Here is a 22,655-nt window from a genome sequence, read left to right as displayed (position 1 = left end):
CGAGAACCTATACTCTAGCTAACTCAGTCTTATACATATCTACTCAGAAGTATGTCCCGTTGAGATTAATCAGTCTTATTCTCAGGTAAGTGGATATAGGATTGCAGTTTTGGAGTCACAAAACAACAGTTTTGGAAGGAAAGGGGCAACTTTTCATGATGGGGGACTTTATTTGCACTTTATCAATGCAAATATGCTGAAAAACAGACAGCCTAACAGATTTAAAATTATTTTATTTTGAAGATGGGGATGTAAATTAAATACCAGCATATTTTAGTGAAATATCAATACAATTAAATCATTCCATAACATTTACAAAGATGTTTATGTCAATTATCCAGTGCCTTTGCAATCTTGGAGTAAACCCTATTGAATGCAGTGGAGCTGTACCTTCGAAATTATCTGCATGAAAGCGAGCAATAGGCTTCTGGTCAGTCAAGCAGAGGTGATGAAACCAAGGCCTACAACAACAAGAACAGAAGATTAGTAATAGTGAGAGGCTCCTTGCCGCATGGGATCCAATACCAAGTATGACATGAAGAATGAGATGCAAATGGCATAGTGGCATTCTGAGGATTCCTGGGGGGGGCGGAGCACCTCCCACACCAGCATGGATGGCCCCAGCAGAACAAGGTAAGTGTTTCGTACACACCTAACCCTGGATTTTAGGAACGCTGATTTTAATAAACTCAGAACAATGATAAGTAAGGTTCCATGGCAAGCGACTAACCTTGACGATTCACCTTTGTCATGAGGTTCCTCAGCTCCTCTTCGCTTTCAGTGATCAAACTGGTATTATCTGCATATTTGAGATTGTTAATGATTCTTCCAGCGATTTTAACTCCAGCTTTGGCTTCATCAAGCCCAGCACGTCGCATCATGTGTTCTGCGTACAGGTTGAATAGGTAAGGTGAGAGTATACAACCCTGCAATACTCCTTTCCCAATCTTAAACCAGTCCATTGTTCCATGGTCTGTTCTTACCGTTGCTACTTGGTCATTATACAGATCCCTCAGAAGGCAGACAAGATGACTTGGTATCCCCATACAACCAAGAACTTGCCACAATTTGTTATTGTGATCAAAGGCTTTAGAATAGTCAATAAAAAAGAAATAGATGTTTTTCTGAAACTCCCTGGCTTTCTCCATTATTCAGCAGTAGGGATGGTGGAGAATTTCTCCACTAATCTCTGGGAGGCTGATTGCCAATGCATTCGGCCCCCCCGAAAATGGTGGTGAAATTCTCCGCTCTCCCCCCTCCCCCCCCGGGATGGGACTTACCTCTGTCGAATGTCCCTCTCGGCGTCGGGTCCCAGCAGCGTTTCGGCGGGCATTGCGGAGGCGGAGGCCGGTCTTCTGACCGGCTGCCACTGTCACCATTTCCCTTTAAAGTATATATATATATATATATATATATATATGAAAAACACGTGATAGGCTACGTAATGATTTATGTAGCCTAACACGGCTAGATTTTCAAAGTCAGCCATGATAGGCTACGTAAATCGTTATGTAGCCTATCACGGGTGACTTTGAAAAAAAAAAAGTGCGTACGCAAATGGCGGCGCCCATGGGTGCCGCCATTTCCGTTCCTTATTAGGGCACGGGTAGTCTATGTAAGAGGCGACTCTACACATGGACATCACCAGATGGTCAATATCGAAATCAGATTGATTAGGTCCTTTGCAGCCAAAGATGGAGAAGCTCTATACATTCAGTAAAAACAAGACCTGGAGCTGACTGTGGCTCAGATCATGAGCTGCTTCTTGCAAAATTTCAGCTTAAATTGAAGAACATAGGGAAAACCACTAAACCATTCAGGTATGACCTAAATCATATCCCTAATGAACATACAGTGGAGGTGAGGAATAGATTTAAGGGATTAGACCTGATAGACAGAGTGCCTGAGGAACTATGGACGGAGGTCCGTAACATTGTTCAGGAGGCAGCAACGAAATCCATCCCAAAGAAAAAGCAATGCAAGAAAGCAAAGTGGCTGTCTGATGAGGCTTTACAAGTAGCTGAGGAAAGAAGGGAAGTGAAAAGCAAGGGAGAAAGGGGAAGATAGATCCAACTGAATGCAGAGTTCCAGAGAATAGCAAAGAGAGACAAGAAGACCTTCTTAAATGAACAATGCAAAGCAATCGAGGAAAACAACAGAATGGGAAAGACTAGAGATCTCTTCAAGAAAATTGGAGACCTCAAGGGAACGTTTTGTGCAAAGACGCGCATGATAAAGGACAAAGAAGGCAGGGACCTAACAGAAGCAGATGAGATTAAGAAGAGGTGGCAAGAATACACAGAAGAACTATACAGGAAAGATCTGAATGTCCCTGATAGCCATGATAGTGTGGTCACTGAACTTGAGCCAGACATCCTCGAGAGTGAAGTCAAGTGGGCCTTAGGAAGCATCAGCAGATATTGGCAATTTGGTCTCTAGTTCCTCTGCCTTTTCTAAACCCAGCTTGTACATCTGGCAATTCTCGTTCCTTGAATTTCTGGAGTCTACCTTGCAAGATCTTGAGCATTACCTTACTGGCATGTGAAATAAGTGCCACTGTTCGATAGTCTGAACATTCTTTGGTGCTTCCCTTTTTTGGTATGGGGATATAAGTTGATCTTTTCCAATCTGTTGGCCATTCTTGTGTTTTCCAAATTTGCTGGCATATGGCATGCATCACCTTGACAGTGTCATCTTGCAAGATTTTAAACAGTTCAGCTGGCATACCATCATCTCCTGCTGCCTTGTTATTAGCAATGCTTCTTAAGGCCCATTCAACCTCACTCTTCAGGATGTCTGGCTCTAGCTCACTGACCACACCGTCAAATCTATCCCCCATATTATTCTCCTTCCTATACATATCTTCCGTATATTCTTGCCACCTTTTCTTGATTTCTTTTGCTTCTGTTAGGTCCTTGCCACCTTTGTTTTTGATCATACCCATTTTTGCCTGGAATTTACCACCGATGTTTCTAATTTTCTGGAAGTGGTCTCTTGTCCTTCCTATTCTACTATCTTCTTCCACTTCCGCGCATTGCTTGTTTAAAAATAATTCCTGATCTCTTCTGGCTAACCTCTGGAATTTTGCATTTAATTGGGCATATCTCCCCCGATCACTGTTGCCTTTTGCTTTCCCTCTTTCTTCGGCTACTTCCAGTATCTCAGCAGACAGCCATCTTGCCTTCTTGGTGTTCTTTTTCTTTGGGACGTTTTTTGTTGCCACCTCCTGAACAATGTTGCAAACTTCTGTCCATAGTTCTTCTGGGACCCTATCAACTAAATCTAGTCCCTTTAATCTATTCTTCACCTCCACTGCATATTCATGAGGAATATTAGTGAGCTCATACCTAACTGATCTGTGGGTCTTCCCTATTCTCTTGAGTCTGATTCTACATTGTGCATTAAGAAGTTCATGATCTGAACTACAATCAGCTCCAGGTCTTGTTTTTACTGACTGCATAGATGTCCACCACCTTTGGCTACAAAGGATGTAGTCAATCTGATTTCGGTGTCGACCGTCTGGTGAAGTCCATGTATAAAGTCGTCTCTTAGGTTGTTGGAAGAGAGTGTTTGTTATGCACAGTGAGTTGTCTTGGCAAAATTCTATCAGCCTATCTCCCACTTCATTTTGTTCTCCCAGACCATGCTTGCCTGTAATTCCAGGTTTCATTTGACTACCCACCATAGCATTCCAGTCTCCTGTAATGAAAATAACATCTTTGTTTGGCGTATTATCCAGTAGTTGCTGCAGATTCTCATAGAACTCATCTACTTCTGCTTCTTCTGCATCTGTGGTTGGGGCGTATATTTGGATCATTGTGCTGTTAAATGGCTTACTCTGAATTCGAATTGAGATCATTCTGTCATTTTTTGGATTGTATCCAAGCACTGCTTTAGCCACTTTATTATTAATTATGAAGGCTACTCCATTTCTCCTGTGGTCCTCTTGTCCACAGTAGTAGATCTGGTGGTCATTTGATGTGAAGTGGCCCATTCCAGTCCATTTCAGTTCACTGACACACGTGGTATTTTTTGATAGAACCTTAATTCATATTTATTCCAAATTCTTAATACAGCCCTTCTTACATAGTGATTATTAAATTCTACATTCACCACAAATAACTATGCCACCTGTATCTCAATTCATGTCCTTTTAGTTCTAAAAGTCTTCTATTTTTCAATGTCACCCATTCCTTCATCCACATCAGGCAGCAGACAGAAAAATAGGTTTTAAAATCTGATAATCCCAAGCCACCTCTTTCCTTTGCGTGCGTCTTGTAAAATTTTTATTTTAACTCTTTTTTTTTTGCTTGCCATATAAACTTCATTATATTTCTCTGCCACTGCTTAAAAGGTAAATCTGATGTAATAATGGGTATCATTTGAAAAAAAAATAACATTCTAGGTAATACATTCATTTTGATTGTTGCAATTCTTCCCCAAAGTGATAGCTGTAATTTTCCCCATTTCGATAGGTCTTGTTTAATTTCATTCCACACTTTAACATAGTTATTTTGAAAAAGCATACAATTCATATTTGTCAAAAGGACTCCCAAATATTTTACTTTTTTTTCAATTTGGTAGCCAGTCTAATCCATCAGCTTTTTTTTTTCTTGAACGTTCATATTCCTTGTTAAAATTTTTGTTTTCTGTTTATTAACTTTGAACCCTGCTACTATTCCAAATTCTGTTAATTTTTTCATTAAAATTTCAATTCCCTTTAAAGGTTCTTCCAACATAAGCACCAAGTCATCTACAAAAGCCTTCAGCTTCTATTTTTCCTTTTTAATCTTTATTCCTGTAATTCAATCATCTTGTCTTATATCTCTGTTCAATAATTCTAGAACCAATATAAACAATAGCGGTGACAATGGGCAGCCTTGTCTTGTTCCTCATTGAATCTCACAAGGTTTAGTCAGATCCCCATTTATAATTATTTGAGCCTTTTAATCGGTATATAAGGATTTCACCAATTTTATAAAGTTTTCTCCAAAGTCCAGTTCTTCTAAAGTCTTAATTAAAAATTTCCAATTGAGATTATCAAATGCTTTCTCTGCATCTAAAAAGATCAGAGCTGCTTGTTTTTCTGGATGTTTTTCCAAATATTCCACCACATTCAAGATGGTTCTTACATTATCTCTCATCTGCCTCCTTAGTAAGAAACCACTTTGGTCCTCATATACAAAGTCCTGCAAAATTTTCTTGAGCCTTTCTGCTAAAATTGTTGCAAATATCTTATAATCATTGTTTAATAATGAGATTGGTCTGTATTTTTTTTTTGTCGAGGTTAAATCCTGTCCTTCTTTAGGTATTAATTTTATGTATGCTGTTTTCCATGTTTCCGGTATCTCGCCCTTTTCTAAAATACTGTTGATCATATTTTTCAATGATTATAAAATTTCTTCTTCACACTTCTTATAATATAATCCTGATAGTCCAAATGGTCCCGAAGTTTTTCCCAATTTAATTTTTTTTTATTGCTTCCACCATTTTATTTACTGTTATTGGGCCATTTATCATTTGTTTTTGTTCCTTAGTAATTTTTCATAAATTTTGTTTATGAATATATTTATCCATTAATTCTGAGGCAATATCCTATAGGGATGTACGAAACCTGGCCGGGGGGGGGGAGGCGCTCCGTTCCTCCCCCCAGAAACCTCGAATGGCCAGCTGTGCTCTGCGGCAGCTCCGCGGAGCAGCTGGCCAAGCCCAACCCGGCCAGGCCAGAGCCATCCGCAGCCGGATTTTGACCAGCTGCCACCGCCGCCATTTCCAGGCTTGTGGGGGGGGGAAAAGTCATGATAGGCTACATAAATCTTTACATAGCCTATCATGGTTGGGGGTGGGTTTTAAAAAAAAAAGCGTACGCAAAGGGCGGTGGCTACAGCCGCCGCCATTTGCATTCCTTCTTTTTGACCGTCTTAATCTATGTAAATATTTACGTAGACTATGATGGTGAAAATCAAGGGGAATGTAAATAGCATAGCGGGCACTATTTGCGTCCCTTTTTCATTCACCGTTTTAGCCTACATAAATCTTTACATAGGCTAAAACGGGGAATCAAAAGGGGACGCAAATGGCGCCCGCTACGCTATTTGCGTTCCCCTTGATTTTCGCCGTCATAGTCTACGTAAATATTTACGTAGATTAAGAGGGCAAAAAGAAGGAACGCAAATGGCATTTGCCGTAGCTGCCGCCTTTTGCATACGTGGATTTGTTTTTAAACCCAGCCAACCATGATAGGCTACGTAAAGATTTACGTAGCCTATCACGTTTTTTTTTTTAAAAAAACCCTAGCCATGATAGGCTACGTAAAGATTTACGTAGCCTATCACGTCTTTTTTTTTTTTCCCACAAGCCTGGAAATGGCGGCGGCAGCCAGTCGGAAGATCAGCCGGAGCCGCTGCCGCCCGGAAGATCCGCCCCAGGTGAGTCTCGTCCCGGGGGGATCCACGGTGGGGGTGGCAGTCCGTGCCACCATGGAGTTTGGGGGGCCGAATGCACTGACATCCCTGTCAGAATTCTCTGACATCCCTAATATCCTGTCCTTTATACAAATCCAAATAATATTGATAAAAGGCTTTCTGAATTGCCACATTATCAGTTAATTCTACTCCACTTCCACTTATTTTCACAATTGTTTTCTTTGCTTTTTTCTTTCTGAGTTTATAGGCCAACCATCTTCCTGGTTTATTAGAAAATTCAAAATTTCTTTGTTTTACAAAGTTTATTTTTTTTTATTTTTTTGCATATCCTGGACTGTTAACATCAACATTTGTTCTTGGAGTAATTTAATCTGTTGTAGGACACTTGCCTTTCATAGGGTAGGGAGGAAATGCCAGGGGTCGTAGGGTAGAGAGGAAATACCAGGGGTCCTAAAGAGGTGTTTGCTCTCCCCTCTCATTTCTCCTAGCAATTAGGATGCATCTTTCCAACTTCTCCTGGAAGTTGTGTCCCGCATATAGTACAGAGGGGTGTTTTGAGCTTTTGCAAAAGAATCTCCCCCTCCCTCCGCACTGGCAACCCCAAAACTTGTACAAACTTTGCAAAGAGGCAGAGTCCTGTCTGCTGATGTCCAGGTGCTCCTCTCCAACATTTCACTGAGAACCCATGCTGTAGTAAACTCAGTCTTATACATATCTACTCAGAAGTAAGTCTCATTGAGTTTAATCAGTCTTCCTCTCAGGTAAGTGGGTATAGGATTGCAGTTTTGGAGTAACAAAACAACAGTTGTGTACGAATGGGGAAAAGTTTTCATGATGGGGGACTTTATCAATGCAAATGTGCTGAAAAACGGACAGCCCAATAGTTTTTAAATTATTTTATTTTAAAGATGGGGACATACATTAAATACCAGTATATTTTAGTTAAATATCAGTACAATAAAATCATTCCATTACATTTACAAAGAGGTTTCTGTCAGTTATCCAGTGCCTTGGCAATCCTGGAGTATACCCTAGTGAATGCAGTGGAACTGTTACTTCGAAATAAACACACGCTGGATTGCACTGTTAGTTCTTGGACATTCTTTGCATGAAAGCGAACAAGAAACTGAAGGTCAGTCAAGCAGAGGTGATGAAACCCAGGCCTACAACAAGAAGAAGAGAAGAGTAGTAGTAGTGGGAGACTCCTTGCTGGGTGGGATCGAAATCCAAGTATGTCACGAAGACCCATGGACTCGCCACGTATACTGTCTCCTGGGAGGATGGATTAGAGCTGTGACTGAAGGGTTGCCTGCACTCATAAAGCCCACTGACAAGTATCCCTTTCTTCTCATCCATGTGGGAACAAATGATACTGCCAAGCGGAGCTACGAAGAAATGACATCGGACTTCGAAGCTTTGGGGAGGAAACTCAAAAAATTTGGGGCCCAGATAGTTTCTCATCCATCCTTCCAGTAGCTAGAAGAGGGACAGAAAGGGAAAGAAAAAGGCTCTGGGTGACTGACTGTTTACGAAAGTGGTGTCGGCATGAGAGATTTGGATTATGGGACCACAGGCTATACTTTCTGGAAGATGGGCTTTTGGCAAGGGATGAGTTGCACCTCACAAAGACTGGGAAGAATGTGCTTGGCCACAGCATGAAGAACTTCATCAGGAGGGTTTGAAACTGAATCCTACAGGGAAGGGAGACAGAAACTTGAGGGTAACAATGGATGAGGGCTCATGTACCACAACGGTGTGTAATGCCCCCCCCCCACAAGCACACAACTCCTCTATCTTCTTCGGACTCCTGATTCTTCCCCTGTCTTTTCAGAAGAGCTGTGAGCTGAGCTGTGAGCAGTAGGAAAGAAGACCCAGACTCGTAAAGCCCTGTAAATGTTCCTCTCCTCACCTTTCTCCTAGTGCAGCTTATTTGGGTGGAAGCAGAGGCTAGTGCTGTGCTAGGGATGTCAGAGAATTCCGCAACGGATCTCGGTGAGGCCGAATGCCAGTGCATTCGGCCCCCCGAAATCCATCATGGAACAAAGCCTCCACCCCCACACCCCTCGAAAGGTGCGCGGGACAAAGTCCCCGCCACCCCCACCCCACGAAAGGCACGCAAAACGGAGCACTTACCTGCTCCCGTCTGCGCTGCTTTGCGAATGGCGGCAGTCCTGTGGCCGCCATTCGCTTCCTCCTCTTCATAGCAGTGATAGGCTACATTAATACTTACATAGCCTATCACGGCTAATGCAGGGATGCCATTTGCGTTTCTGTGGAGGCCGTGATAGGCTACATAAGTAGTTACATAGCCTATCATGGCAGAGGGAGGGAAAAACCCAAAGTACGCAAGTGGCGGCGGCTACCGCCATTTGCATACTCTGGTTTTTTTTCCCCCCTGCCGTGATAGGCTACGTAAGTATTTACATAGCCTGTCATGGCTCACCACAGGGACGCAAATGGCGGTGGCTACGGCAGCCTCCATTTGCATCCCTGCAGGGCTGCCCAGCGGCCGGATGTCTGGCTGCGGGTAGCCGAAGCCATCCGGCAGCTCCGCGGCTTGGCCGCGGAGAGGAGCCGTCCGTGCAGGGTTCTGGGGGGAGGGACTGAGTGCCTCCCCCCCAGTCAAAGATTCCAGGGGAAGGGATGGAGCACCTCCCCCCCACCGCGGATGCCCCTGTGCGGAGCCAGGTAAGGGATTCATACATCCCTATGCTGTGCCAAAAATACCTCCTATATTTTTTGACTGACCATTCTCATTCAATAGAAGGGAAAGTGCTTTCGAAAAGAAATTCAGTGGAGAAGAAATTCTGGAGAAATTCTGAAGGGTTGGGTTTACCTTACTAAGGAGTGAGTACAAGTGTCCTGTTTTTCATTGTACAATCATCTTTCTGCCACCCTGTATCCTCCCCAGCTTCACAGACTTCACGTAAAGCCCAGTGGAAGGAAGACATCATGAGGGAATTTCTGCCATAGGGCATACGGGAACTCTGGGGGAAATCAACCATGTTATACTTGAGTTTTTGGTTCTAATGGAAGCAAAAGCCGAGTGTAATCAAACGCATACCTGAATTTTAGGAAAGCTGATTTTAATAAACTCAGAACAATGATAAGGTGCCATGGCAAGCAACTCAAATGAGAAAAATGAAAAAAAGCTCCCAAGATGGGTGGGAGCTTTTAAAAAAGGAAATTCTCATGGCACAATTACAAACCATTCCAACAAGAAGAACAGGTGGAAGACAACAGAAGAAGCCAATGTGGCTTCATACAAAGCTTAGAGATGACCTGAAAACAAAAAAGGACACATATAGGAAGTGGAAAGAAGGCCAAGCAACAAAGGATGAGTACAGACAGGTAGCACAGAATTGCAGGGATGGTATCAGGAAGGCTAAAGCTGAGAATGAGATAGTGAGGGATGCTAAAAGCAACAAAAAGGCTTTCTTCAGCTACATGCATAGTTAAAGCCAGAGGAAATAAATAGTTGTTCAGCTATTAAATAAGGATGGCAAAATGGTAACAGATGACAAAGAAAAGGCAGCGGTGCTCAATTCCTGCTTTGGCTCAGTCTTCTCCCAAAAGAGGGTCTATGAGCCCCCTGGCAAAGGCGAAGTACAGGCTGAAGGGACAGGATTGCAGCTTGAGATCGATAGGCATATGGTCAAGGAACACCTAATTACTTTGAATGAGTTCAAAACTCCAGGGCCAGATGAACTGCATCCTAGAGTAATAAAGGAACTGGCAGAAGAACGCTCAAAACCACTGTCTATTCTCTTTGAGAAATCATGGAGGACAGGTAAAGTGCCAGATGACTGGAGGAGGGCTAATGTGGTCCCTATATTCAAAAAGGGTACAAAGGAGGAACCTGGGAACTACAGAACAGTCAGTCTGACATCAATCCCTGGGAAAATTCTGGAGCAGATGATAAAGAAATCCATCTGTAAGCACCTTGAACACAATGCAGTGATGACTCGAAGCCAACATGGATTTGTCAAGAACAAATCCTGCAAGATGAATCTGATCTCATTTTTTGATCAAGTAACCTCCCTTGTGGACTGTGGGAATGCTGTGGAAATAATATACCTCAACTTCAGCAAAGCTTTCAACAAAGTGCCCCATGATCTCCTGATGAGCAAGCTAGCTCGAAGTGGGCTAGATGAAAAAACAATCTGGTGGATCCACAGTTGGCTACAGAATCGGACTCAAAGAGTGCTTATTAATGGGATCTTCTCAAACTGGGGAGAGGTAACGAGCGGGGTACCGCAGGGCTAGGGATGTACGAAAGTCACTTACCTTTTCGTGGATTGATTTGCGGTGGGCGGGAGGTGCTCCGTCCCTCCCCCCGGAATCCTCGACGGGGGGGGAGGTGATCCGGTCCTCCTCCCGGGAATCCTGCCCAGCCAGCTACGCTCCATGGAGGCTCCGTGGAGGAGCTGGCAAGGGACGCCCGCAGCTGGAGTTCCAGCCGCAGACTGGCTGGTGTGGACACAAATGGCAGCCACCGTAGCAGCCACCATTTCCGTCCAGCCAGGCTGCCGTGATAGGCTACGTAAGTATTTACGTAGCCTATCACAGCAGGCAAAAAAAAAAGGCATATGCAAATGGCGGCTATGGCTGCCGCCACTTGCGTTCCCTATTTTTCACCATTTTAGCCTATGTAAATATTACATAGGCTATTACAGCAAAAAAAAAAAAGGGGGAACGCAAATAGCGTAGTGGGCCCTATTTGCGTTCCTTTTTTTTTTGCCATCATAGCTTACGTAAATATTTATGTCGGCTAAAACTAGGGATGTATAAATTGTGTACCTTCCGTGCCTCTTGACTTCCGCAGTTTGCAGCCAGTGCTCCGTACCATTGTTCGCAAGCCCCCGGAATTCTCCTCTTTTTTTTTCTGCTCCAAGAATTACGAAGATAAATCTGTACTTACTAGGGATGTCAGAGAATTCCACCACGGATCTCGGTGAGGCCGATTGCCAGTGCATTCGGCCCCCTGAACTCCGTGGCGGAACAGCCTGCCACCCACCGCCCCCCCGCGGATCCCCCCCACGGATCCCCCCGGGACAAGACTTACCTGTGGCGGATCTTCCAGGCGGCGGCGGCTGTGGCGTCTGGTCTTCCAACCGGCCGCCATTTCCAGGCTTGTAAAAAAAAAAAAAAGACGTGATAGGCTACGTAAAGATTTACGTAGCCTATCATGGTTAGGCTTAAAAAAAAAAAAAGATGTGATAGGCTACGTAAATCTTTACGTAGCCTATCATGGTTGGGTGGGTTTAAAAAAAAACAACCCGTATGCAAATGGCGGCGGCTACAGCCGCCGCCATTTGCGTTCCTTATTTTTGCCATCTTAATCTACGTAAATATTTACGTAGACTATGATGGCGAAAATAAAGGGGAATGCAAATAGTGTAGCGGGCACTATTTGCGTCCCTTTTTGATTTGACGTTTTAGTCTACGTAAATCTAAAACGTCGAATCAAAAAGGGACGCAAATAGCGCCCGCTACGGTATTTGCGTTCCCCTTTATTTTCAGTTTCATAGTCTACCTAAATATTTACGTAAGACAGCAAAAATAAGTAATGCAAATGGCGGCTGCCGTTGCCTCCACCATTTGCGTATGCAGTTTTTTTGTTTTTTGTTTACCCAGAGACCTCCGCAGCTGGAAATCCAGCTGCGGACGGCTCTGGCCTGGCTGGGCCTGGCTGGCTGCTCTGCAGAGTGGCTGCGGAGCACAGCCAGCAGGGAAGGATTCCGGGGGGGAGGAACGGAACGCCTCCCCTCCCACCATCAACAAAATCCATGAAAGGTAAGTGACTTTCGTACATCCCTAGTACCGACAGGTGTAATTCTGCATAACTTCTGTAAGAAAGGCTATTTTTCATAGATATTTATGTATTCTTTTCCCCTGCCATGAGACGTGCAGTAATTACTTTCAGCCAAAACACTTCCTCCTCCTCAGAGCTTCCCAAAACAAGGCTGCCCTAGGTGTGCCTGAGCGATGCACTCTTCGTTTAAAGCAACGCTGTTGAAAGAAAGAAAGAAAGAAAGAAAGAAAGAAAGAAAGAAAGAACCTTTTAAAATGACCATGCCGGTCTGGAGCCCTGCACGAGTATGATTCCCCCTCCTAGGCTTTTTATTTCCACATCCAGCCTTGTTGATGACGTTGTGAGACTAAAATGGAGAGGAGAACCAACTCTGTGCATGTCTACTCAGAGGTAAGTCTTATTAAGTTCAATGTGACTTACTCCTTCACATGTCAGCACCCCACTTGCCCCAAGCTCAGCTTTGTATTTCCACATCCAGCTCATTAGCAAACCTCTTAGTTATCTCACTGGGTGACTTTGGACTGGACTCTAAGCACTACACCATACTTCTCTTATGAAACTCATGAAGAAAAAGAGACAGTGTAATGGAAAGTTCTTTCTGAAGCAGTCACACTTGTACAAATGCAGCATGAAGGGAAAGATCAGCAACCTTCTCTTTGTTTGAATAAAAAGCACACTCTGCACATGCTCAGGGAATGGACAAAATGAGGAATAAACACACCAGGGCATATGAAGAACTGTATTCTTCCATTATGTGTGTGGGTGGGGAATCTCCCTCCATGCAGCTGTTCCCTGGAAACCCCCCCCCCCATTCACCCAAGGGCCTTCTGAGATAACTAATAGGAGGTTTGCTAATGAGCTGGATGTGGAAATCCAAAGCTGAGCTGGGGGCAAGTGGGGTGCTGACATGTGTAGGAGTAACCTGCATCATCATTATTATTATTATTATTATTATTAAATTTATTAATCACCCATCTGGCTGCTCACCCAGCCACTCTGGGCGATGTACAGCATATAATAAAACAGTTTAAAACAATAAAATTCTACAATAAAAATTTTCTGAAAAACCCTGACCCACCCCAAATGCCTGCTTGAACAACCACGCTTTTAATGCACAGCGGAAGCTCATTAAAGAGGGGGTATGGCGGAGTTCCCTAGGGAGGGAGTTCCACAGAGTGGGGGCCACCACAGAAAAGGCCTCTCCCTTGTCCCCACCAGTCTAGCTTTCCTGGCTGATGGGACAGAGAGAAGGCCATCCGAGGCTGATCTTGTTAAGCAGCCTGTCTGGTGTTGCTGGAAGCGCTCCTTAAGATAGGCTGGGCCAGAACCATATAGGTTCTCAGTATATATTGAACTCAGGAAGACTTACTTCTGAGTAGACATGCACAGAGTTCGTTCTCCTCTCTGCTCAGCTTTGTATTGCCACATCCAGTTCATTATCAGACCTCCTGTTAGTTATCCCAGAAGACCCTTGGGTGAATGGGGGGGGGGGCTTCCAGGGAACAGCTGGATGGAGGGAGATTCCCCCCCTACACACACACACACATAATGGAAGAATATAGTTCTTCATATTCCCTGGTATGTTTATTCCTCATTTTGTCCATTCCCTGAGCATGTGCAGAGTGTGCTTTTTATTCAAACAAAGAGAAGGTTGCTGATCTTTCCCTTCATGCCACATTTGTACAAGTGAAGTGTGACTGCTTCAGAAAGAACTTTCCATTATACTGTCTCTTTTTCTTCAAGAGTTTCATATAACAGAAGTATGATGTAGCTATTAGAGTCCAGCCCAAAGTCACCCAGTGAGATAAATAACAGGTTTGATAATGAGCTGGATGTGGAAATACAAAGCTGAGCTGGGGGCAAGTGGGGTGCTGACATAGGAGTAAGTTGCATTGAACTCAGTAAGACTTACTTCTGAGTAGACATGCACAGAGTTGGTTCTCCTCTCCATTTTTGCCTCACCATGTCACCAACAACGCTGGATGTGGAAATAGAAATCCTAGCAGGGGGAATAATACATGTGCAGGGCTCCAGACCAGCATGGTCATTATAAAGTGTTTTTTCTTTCTTTCTTTCAAACAGCATTGCTTTAAACAACGAGTGCATCGCTGAGGCACACGTAGGGCAGCCTTGTTTTGGGAAGCCCTGAAGAGGAGGAAGTGTTTTGGCTGAAAGTAAACGGAGACAGAGGATTTCAATTGAAAAAGAACTCCCACAAACAAGGTGGTGAGCACAATTCATTCAACCCCCCCCAAAAAAAAACGTATTTATTATCGCAATAATAATTGCGTTTTTATTTACGAAAATTTATACTACCTTGCGTTTTTATTTACGAAAATTTCACGACTCTGTGAGGATGACCAAAAAAAAGCCGCATGACTGCTGGCTCCGCAGGACCTCGTGGTGTCGTTCTGCAGAGGATTCCGTGGTACAGACTGAAGGGAATTCGATCCCATTTCAGTCCATGGCGGAATTCTCTGACATCCCTAGCTAAAATGGCGCAGAAAAAGGGAATGCAAATAGCGCCCACTACGTTATTTGCCTTCCCCATTTTTTTCACCGTAATAGCCTATGTAAATATTTACTTAGGCTAAAACGGCGAAAAATAGGGAACGTAAATGGCGGCCGCCATAGCTGCCGCCATTTGTGTATGCTTTTTTTTTGCTTGGCTTGCTGTGATAGGCTATGTAAATACTTACATGGCCTATCATGGCAAAGACCCAGATGAAAATGGCGGCCGCGGCAGCTGGTCAAAAGACTAGCCGCCGCCATCTGGAACATCCACCTCAGGTAAGCTTCGTCCTGGGGGGAAACCGCGGGGTGGCGGGGGGGAGGCCATTCCGCAACGGATTTCAGTGGGCCGAATGCCAGTGCATTCGGTCTCACTGAAATCTGTCATGGAATTCTCCGCCATCCCTATACAGGGCTCAGTCCTGGGACCAGTGCTCTTCAACATTTGTATTAATGACTTGGAGGAGTTAGGGATGTATGAAAGTTGCTTATCTTTTCGAAGGGGTGATTCCCGAAATCCTAACCCGGCCGGCTCCAGGTGCATTTGCAGACTCACCGGCTGGGTGCATTTGCAGGCACTGCAGAGCCTTCAGACACAGTTTGCGCCCTTGTTGTTTTGCCTTGATAGGCTACTTAAATATTTACATAGCCTATCACGGCCTCCGCAAGGACGCAAATGGCATCCCTGCATTAGCCATGATAGGCTACATAAGTATTTACGTAGCCTATCATAGTTAAAATGGAGAAGCGAATGGCGGCCACACACGCGGCCACCATTCACAAACCGCGCGAACGGCACCAGGTAAGTGCTCCGTTTTGTGTGCCTTTCGCTAGGGATGGCAGATAATTTCTCCCCGAAACTTCGGGGGGCCGAGCGCCAACGTGTTCGGCCCCCCGAACAAGTTTCGGGGAGAAATCCTCTGCCCCCCCGCCCCCCGCACCCCCCCCGGGATGGGACTTACCTTTGCCGAATGTCCCTCCCAGCGGCGGGTCCGGCCGGCGGTTCGGCGGGTGTTCATCCGGGGCGGGAGCGGCAGCCGGTCTTTCGACCGGCTGCCACCGCCGCCATTCCAATAAAAGAAAAAAAAAACGCCCCCGTGATAGGCTACGTGACGATTAACGTAGCCTATCATGGCTGACTTTGCAGATCTAGCCGTGATAGGCTACGTTAATCGTCACGTAGCCTATCACGGGGGCGTTTTTTTTTAAAAAAAAAACTTTCGAGTTCGCGGCCGGGCGAGGTGGGAAGTCTCCTCCCCGGCCTGAACTTCGGCTGGGGCGAGGCGGGAAGCCTCCCCCCCAGACCGAACATCACGGGGGGAGCAGCAAAGTGCCTCCCCCCCACAGCGAACAAGCTTCGACGACAGGTAAGTGACTTTCGTCCACCCCTACCTTTCGCGGGGTGATGGGGTGGGAAGCTTTGTTCTGCCACGGATATCAGGGGGCTGACTGCACTGGAATTCAGCCTCACTGAGATCCGTGGCAGAATTCTCTGACATACCTAGGAGGAGGAGGTGCAGGGAATGCTGATCAAATTTGCAGATGACACAAAATTGGGTGCGATGATACTTTGGAAGACAGAAACAAAATTCAAAGTGATCTTGATAGACTGGAGTGCTGGGCAGAAAACAACAGAATGTCATTTAATAGGGATAAATGCCAAGTTCTGCACCTAGGAAAAAGAAACCAAATGCACAGTTACATGGTGTGCAGCCGCCATTCGCTTCTCCATTTTTGCCTTGATAGGCTATGTAAATACTTATGTAGCCTATTACAGCTAATGCAGGAACACCATTTGCATCCCTGAGGAGGCCGTGATAGGCTATGTAAATATTTATGCCTCCCCCCCACCGTGAATCACCCCTTCGAAAAGCTAAGTGACTTTCATACATTCCTATTGCATTAATAGAAGCAGAGCTTCCAAATCCCGGGAAGTACTAGTTCCCCTCTACTCAGCACTGGTTAGGCCTCATCCTGAGGACTGTGTCCAGTTCTGGGCACCACACTTTCAGAAGGATGCAGACAAACTGGAGAGGCTTCAGAGGAGGGCAACAAAGATGATCAGGGCACTGGAAACAAAGTCCTATGAGGAGAGACTGAAAGAACTGGGCATTGTTAGCCTTGAGAAGAGAAGAGTGAGGATAGATAGGATAACGCTCTTCAAGTACTTGAAAGGTTGTCCCAGAGAGAAAGGCCAGGATCTCTTCTCGATCATCCCAGAGTGCAGGACACGGAATCATGGGCTCAAGTTAAAGGAAGCCAGATTCCGGCCGAATATCAAGAAAAACGTCCTGACTGTTAGAACAATACGACAATAGAACCAATGACCTAGGGAGGTGGTGGGCTCTCCAACACTGGAGATATTCAAGGCAAGGCTGGACAGCCATCTGCCAGGGATGCTCTGACTTGGATTCCTGCAATGAGCAGGGGGTTGGGCTTAATGGACTTGTAGGCCCTACTATTCCATTATTTTATGATTCTATGATTTTCAGATCAGAACATGCAGGCAGATTGGGAGGCTAGATGTGATTCAATAAGCTCAAAAACACCACAAAAAATAACTTGCACACCATCCCGAATGAAGAACAATGGAAGCCTCTTTCATGGGGGGAGAAATCTTCCAGGAAATTGGAGGACAGATGTTGGCAGAACACTAACTCCACCTCATCCTTGGAGCTCAACACACCAACACATCAACACACAAACAGACTTGTATTATGGCGGATGCAAAGTGGGGGCCTAGCCTGCCAAGGGATTTGATGCTGTTGTACCATGAAACCTCTGAAAACCCTTACCAAAAAAGAAAGATGCCGTGCTATAAGCCCTGCCAATGGGGAGCCCTACCTTGGAGATGCTGGAGAATTTCTCCTTCCCCTGGAAAAATTCAGTGAAATTGTCTCCCAAACTTCTCTGCCCTCAAGTAAGGTGGAGAATTTCAAGAGGCCATTTGCACACAGCTCTAGCAGAGGCAGGAGCAGCTCAGGCGAGCTGGTTCTTGTTCTCTGCTCTTTGTGCAAAGAGTCCAGTCAAGGCCTTTCTTGCTCAGTGTCTGCCCAAGAGGGCAAAGCCCAAACACCCTGGTTTCATCTGTTAAGTGAGTCAGCTGTTGTTTGGTTTGTTTACCTGGAAAACTAAGTTCTTTGCCAGGAGAAGGTGGGGACTTTCTTTCAAGTTACTTCCTGGAAGTAACTTAGGGGTGTACAAAACTCTGCTTCCCTGGCTCCGCCAGGTTCTGCAGGTGGGGGGAGGCGAGCCGTTCCACGCCCCGCAATCCTGCCCAGCTGGCTCCGCTCCGCAGCTCTGTTCCGCCACCAGCTGCTGCTGGGCTGGTGCAGACGCAAATGGCGTCCTGTGTAGGGGATGCCATTTGCGTCCCTACACCAGCTCGTGATAGGCTACGTAAATATTTACATAGCCTATCATGAAAAACAAAACAAAACAGCCAACGCAAATGGCGGCAGCTACAGCGGCCACCATTTGCATTCCCTTTTTTCCTGCCATGATGGGCTACATAACTATTTACGTAGCCTCTCACTGCAAAACAGAGGGGTGCAAATGGTGGCCACTATGCCATTTGCGCCCCTCTGTTTTGCCGTGATAGGCTACGTAAATATTTATAGGCTTTGTTCCACCACCGAGATCCGTGGCAGAATTCTCTGCCAGGCCTATGAAAGTTAGTTCCTGAAAGTTACTTACTAGTAGAAGGCACCAAAGAGTCAACTGCCCTGGCTTCATCACCCTGTTGCTAAACTCGCTTGGTTCCTTAACTTGCTTGTATGCTGATACATTGTCACCAGGGCTGCAAGTCTTCAACCACGAAGGAATTATTATTTAATAATTATTATATTTATACCCCGCCTTTTTCCCAGTACTGGGACAGAAGGCAGCTTAAAAAAATTAGGACATATACAGTTAAAACATATGAAAATATACAAAGGCTAAAATATAAATTAAACAATACAATTAAAATTACATTAGAACATTAAAACAGCATTTTAAAATAGGATTTTAGCATATGTTACATGCAAGTAGCAATGGAAAATCTTAAACAGATCTGTCCTATTAGCTAAGAACATTCCACACTCCTCATTGAGTCAAGGCTATAAACTCATTCTCCGGCAGGACCTGCTATTTTGTAACAACTTGATTACTCATCTGGCAGCTCCTTGGTTCAACAGAATGTGGAGGTCAGATCTGCAGAGGTGTCAATGTCTGTCTCCTGTATGTGGATACCTAACTTATAAGGTGGCCAAGGAATGTGCACGAGTGTGTCTTTCATTCTTCACTCACTTCTCCATTAGTGATGGGCTGCAAGAACTCTTAGGTTTCTGTCAAATTTCTCCCCTGGGATTTAGCTTCTCACGGGGGTGGGTGTGGGCTGTATCAATGCAAAAGAGCAGAAAAACAGATAGCCCATAGTTACAGGAGCCATGTCAGACTTTGCGGGCAGTGATTCAGGCCCATCGATACGCGGAGAGAGGGGGCTCCTTGGGCTGCCGATTTAGGGTGTTGTGAAAGGACAACAAAGTGTTATTTATTTATCACTGTACTTGTACTCCCAGGGAGAAATGCTTGCGGGATGTTCTCTCTCAGATGCAAAGCCGTTTAGCCACCCAGGGGCCTAGGGGAGGGGACACCCTTTGCTCTTCTGCCTCAAGAAGCAAAATGTTACACACTCACAGAAAATGGGGAGGAGGATTCAGTTCTCAGAGCATCCCTAATCCACCTTTTGTACATTGTAACAACAACAATCCACACAAAAATATTACAGTGGTTTCAGCCCAGATTCTCCTGACCTAAGAGCATCTCTCTTTGCATAGAAAATCAAATGACTATAAGGACAGAACAGTGGGAAAAGCAACACAAAAGCAGCCAGACAAAATCATGATGATGTTGGTGATATCCTCAGAGCCACACAACAGAGCGGTTTTTTGCAACCGGTCAGCAAATTGTGACAACATCCAAATTCCACGTCTTTTAATGACAATGAAGTGCCTTATCAGTGGAACCATAAAGATGAAGGAATTCATGATGGCCTCAGTTTTCTGGGCACCGATCACTTCATCATAAGCCATAGAACTCCTTTCATAACTATTCAGAAATATCTGCGAGAATTTTAATGGTAGAAAAATCCCCTTATACCTTTCTACTCTCAAGTAAGGAGGACTGGGGTACTCTTGATTAAGAATGAGAAAGCATACCTCCAAAGCTGAGAGTATTAGGTAGTGGGGTTGTATAATAATGAAGGATGACAGGGTGGATTTAACAAATAAAATCACAACAGACACTAAAGGGGGGGAGGGTAAAAACAAAAGAGCCAAAACACATAGGACCCAAGAAAGAGTTTACAAAGACTTTTTGACAGCTTCAAAATTGTATTTGTGTGTATACTAATTACAAAAAAGGGTCACTGTTGCAAAAAACCAGTTAGAAATAACCCAACAAGCACACAACTGTAAGTAGGTCAAGTAATAATAATATAATGTTGTAACAATATGAACACACAGTGAATGTACTGGGTGTTAGTGATCTAAGTAAATAGATTGTTTTTGGAACAATATAATTATATATATGAAAACAATATGAATACAATTGTACATATATTGGAAGATAACAGAAGCATCTGTATCACAAGTATACACATATACGTATTATAATTAGTTCAAGGATCTCAAAGTCCAGCCAAAAAGTCTTACAGGAATCCGGTGTAATCCTGTTTCACATATGAGTTCTTCTTCATATAAATAATAACTGTAAAGATATTAAGACATTCAGATCTCTAGTCATATATATATGCACACATATGCACACACAGCCACACACCTGTGTGTGCATGCACATGCACATACTTACACACACCGTATTTGTTGCATTTATATTCACAGTAGTTGTCAGTTATTATCCTAATATGTACATGCACAAAAACATTATTTCAAAGAAACACATACGTTCTTCTTAGGAGTTGTTGCCATAATCTTATCAAAAATTATTTACATGTAAAGGGGCTGTACTTTATGAACAAGGAAATTATTTCAACTCACCGTCCTTAGACTCAACAAAAAACGCTGTGGCAGTATTATGATCTGAATAGTTTTTCGAAAGAAGCCACTTAAACTGCTGGCATAGCTTGCCTTTTATCTCATAGAGCTTCCCAGAGCTAAGAAAGAACAGCACTTAAAGCACGCAATATCGGTACATTTCCAAAAAAAATCTTTGAAATGAGACACAAAGTAACCAAACAAACTGCAAACCACAGGCTGATAATTTCTCCTACTCTCAAGTCGATGAGTTGAGTCGGCAGCTGTGAGCTCACCAATTTGTAGCAGGTTTTAAATACCCAGCGCTGAAAAAAAAAAGGCGCTATGTCATCCACATTACCGTTAAAGGTATAGTGTTGGCTTCATATGCCATCAGAAAGATATCCCCAATACAAATGCCTTTATTACACAAAAGATCCCAGATTCAGAGAAGCAGTCAAACCTTTAGGGATCACAGACTGTAATCTGAAAATCCACTCCACCCCCTTACGTAGCAATAAATTGTTATAATCTGTCCAATTGTGTTTGTGAGAATAAATTCTATCCATAACTAGGAACTTAAAGTCCTCATGCATATGAGCCCGTTCTGCAAACATTGCACCAAGGGATCATCCAAAACACAGTTTCTTAATTGGGACCGATGTTCAATAATCCTAGTTCGAATGGTACAAGAGGTTTTTCCTACATACAATAAGCCACATGGGCGAATAATAACATCAATAACTCGCTTGGTTGCATAATTGGAAAAATGATGTAATTCAAAACATCGATGCTCCGTGGGATATTCAAAGACTTTGATTCATAAGGAAAGATCACATACGGCACAGCCCCTGCATTTGTAATGCCCACAAGGTGATGCTACATGTTGTACAAAGGGATCAATATCTGAGTGTTCTAGAAAGTCTCTAGGTGTGTGCCTGTGTGTGCCTGTGTGTGCCTGTGTGTGCATATGTGTGCATATATATATGACTATAGATCTGAATGTCTTAATATCTTTACAGTTATTATTTATCTGAAGAAGCAACTGATATGCGAAACAGGATTACACTGGATTCCTCTAAGACTTTTTGGCTGGACTTTGAGATCCTTGAACTAATTATAATATATATATATATATATATATATATATATATATATATATATGTATACCTGGGGTACAGATGCTTCTGTTACCTTCCAATAAGTCAAGTGGGACTTAGGAAGCATTAGTAACAACAAAGCTAGCGGAGATGACAGCATTCCAGCTGAGCTATTTAAAATCCTAAAAGATGATGCTTTTAAAGTGCTGCACTCAATATGCCAACAAATTTGGAACACTCAACAGTGGCCACAAGACTGGAAAAGGTCAGTTTACATTCCAATTCCAAAGAAGGGCAATGCCAAAGGGTGCTCAAACTACCGCAAAATTGCGCTAATTTCACATGCCAGCAAGGTGATGCTCAAAATCCTACAAGCTAGGCTTCAGCAGTATGTGAACCAAGAACTACTGGAAATGCAAGCTGGGTTCTGGAGAGGCAGAGGAACTAGAGATCAAATTGCCAACATTCGCTGGATCATGGAGAAAGCAAGAAAATTCCAGAAAAACTTCTATTTCTGCTTCATTGACTACGCTAAAGCCTTTGATTGAGTGGATCACAACAAACTGTGGCAAATTCTGAAAGAGATGGGAGTACCAGGCCACCTTACCTGTCTCCTGAGAAACCTGTACAAGGGTCAAGAAGTAATAGTAAGAACTGGACATGGAACAACCGATTGGTTCAAAATTGGGAAAGGAGTACAACAAGGCTGTATATTGTCACCCTGCTTATTTAACTTATATGCAGAGTATATCATGAGAAATGCCAGGTTGGATGAATCACAGGTCGG

General features: G+C 43.9%; 1 long non-coding RNA gene across 1 annotated transcript in view; it reads right to left on the bottom strand.

Annotated features, from left to right (window-relative positions):
- Positions 1-216: 216 nt before the first annotated feature.
- The window catches only part of LOC146355512 (uncharacterized), a 31,906-nt gene continuing 9,467 nt past the window's right edge, over positions 217-22,655 (bottom strand). The window contains exons 2-3 of the long non-coding RNA XR_014787450.1: positions 731-886; positions 217-461 (exon numbers count right to left, since the gene is read on the bottom strand). This is a non-coding gene — a long non-coding RNA (uncharacterized LOC146355512). The remainder of the gene's footprint in view (positions 462-730; positions 887-22,655) is intronic.

The sequence above is a fragment of the Heloderma suspectum genome, chromosome 2, assembly GCF_057233095.1.
Source record: "Heloderma suspectum isolate Gila_16-S chromosome 2, 16-S_ref, whole genome shotgun sequence".
Taxonomy (NCBI): Eukaryota; Metazoa; Chordata; class Lepidosauria; order Squamata; family Helodermatidae; genus Heloderma; species Heloderma suspectum.
This window is presented reverse-complemented; position numbering and strand designations above follow the sequence as displayed.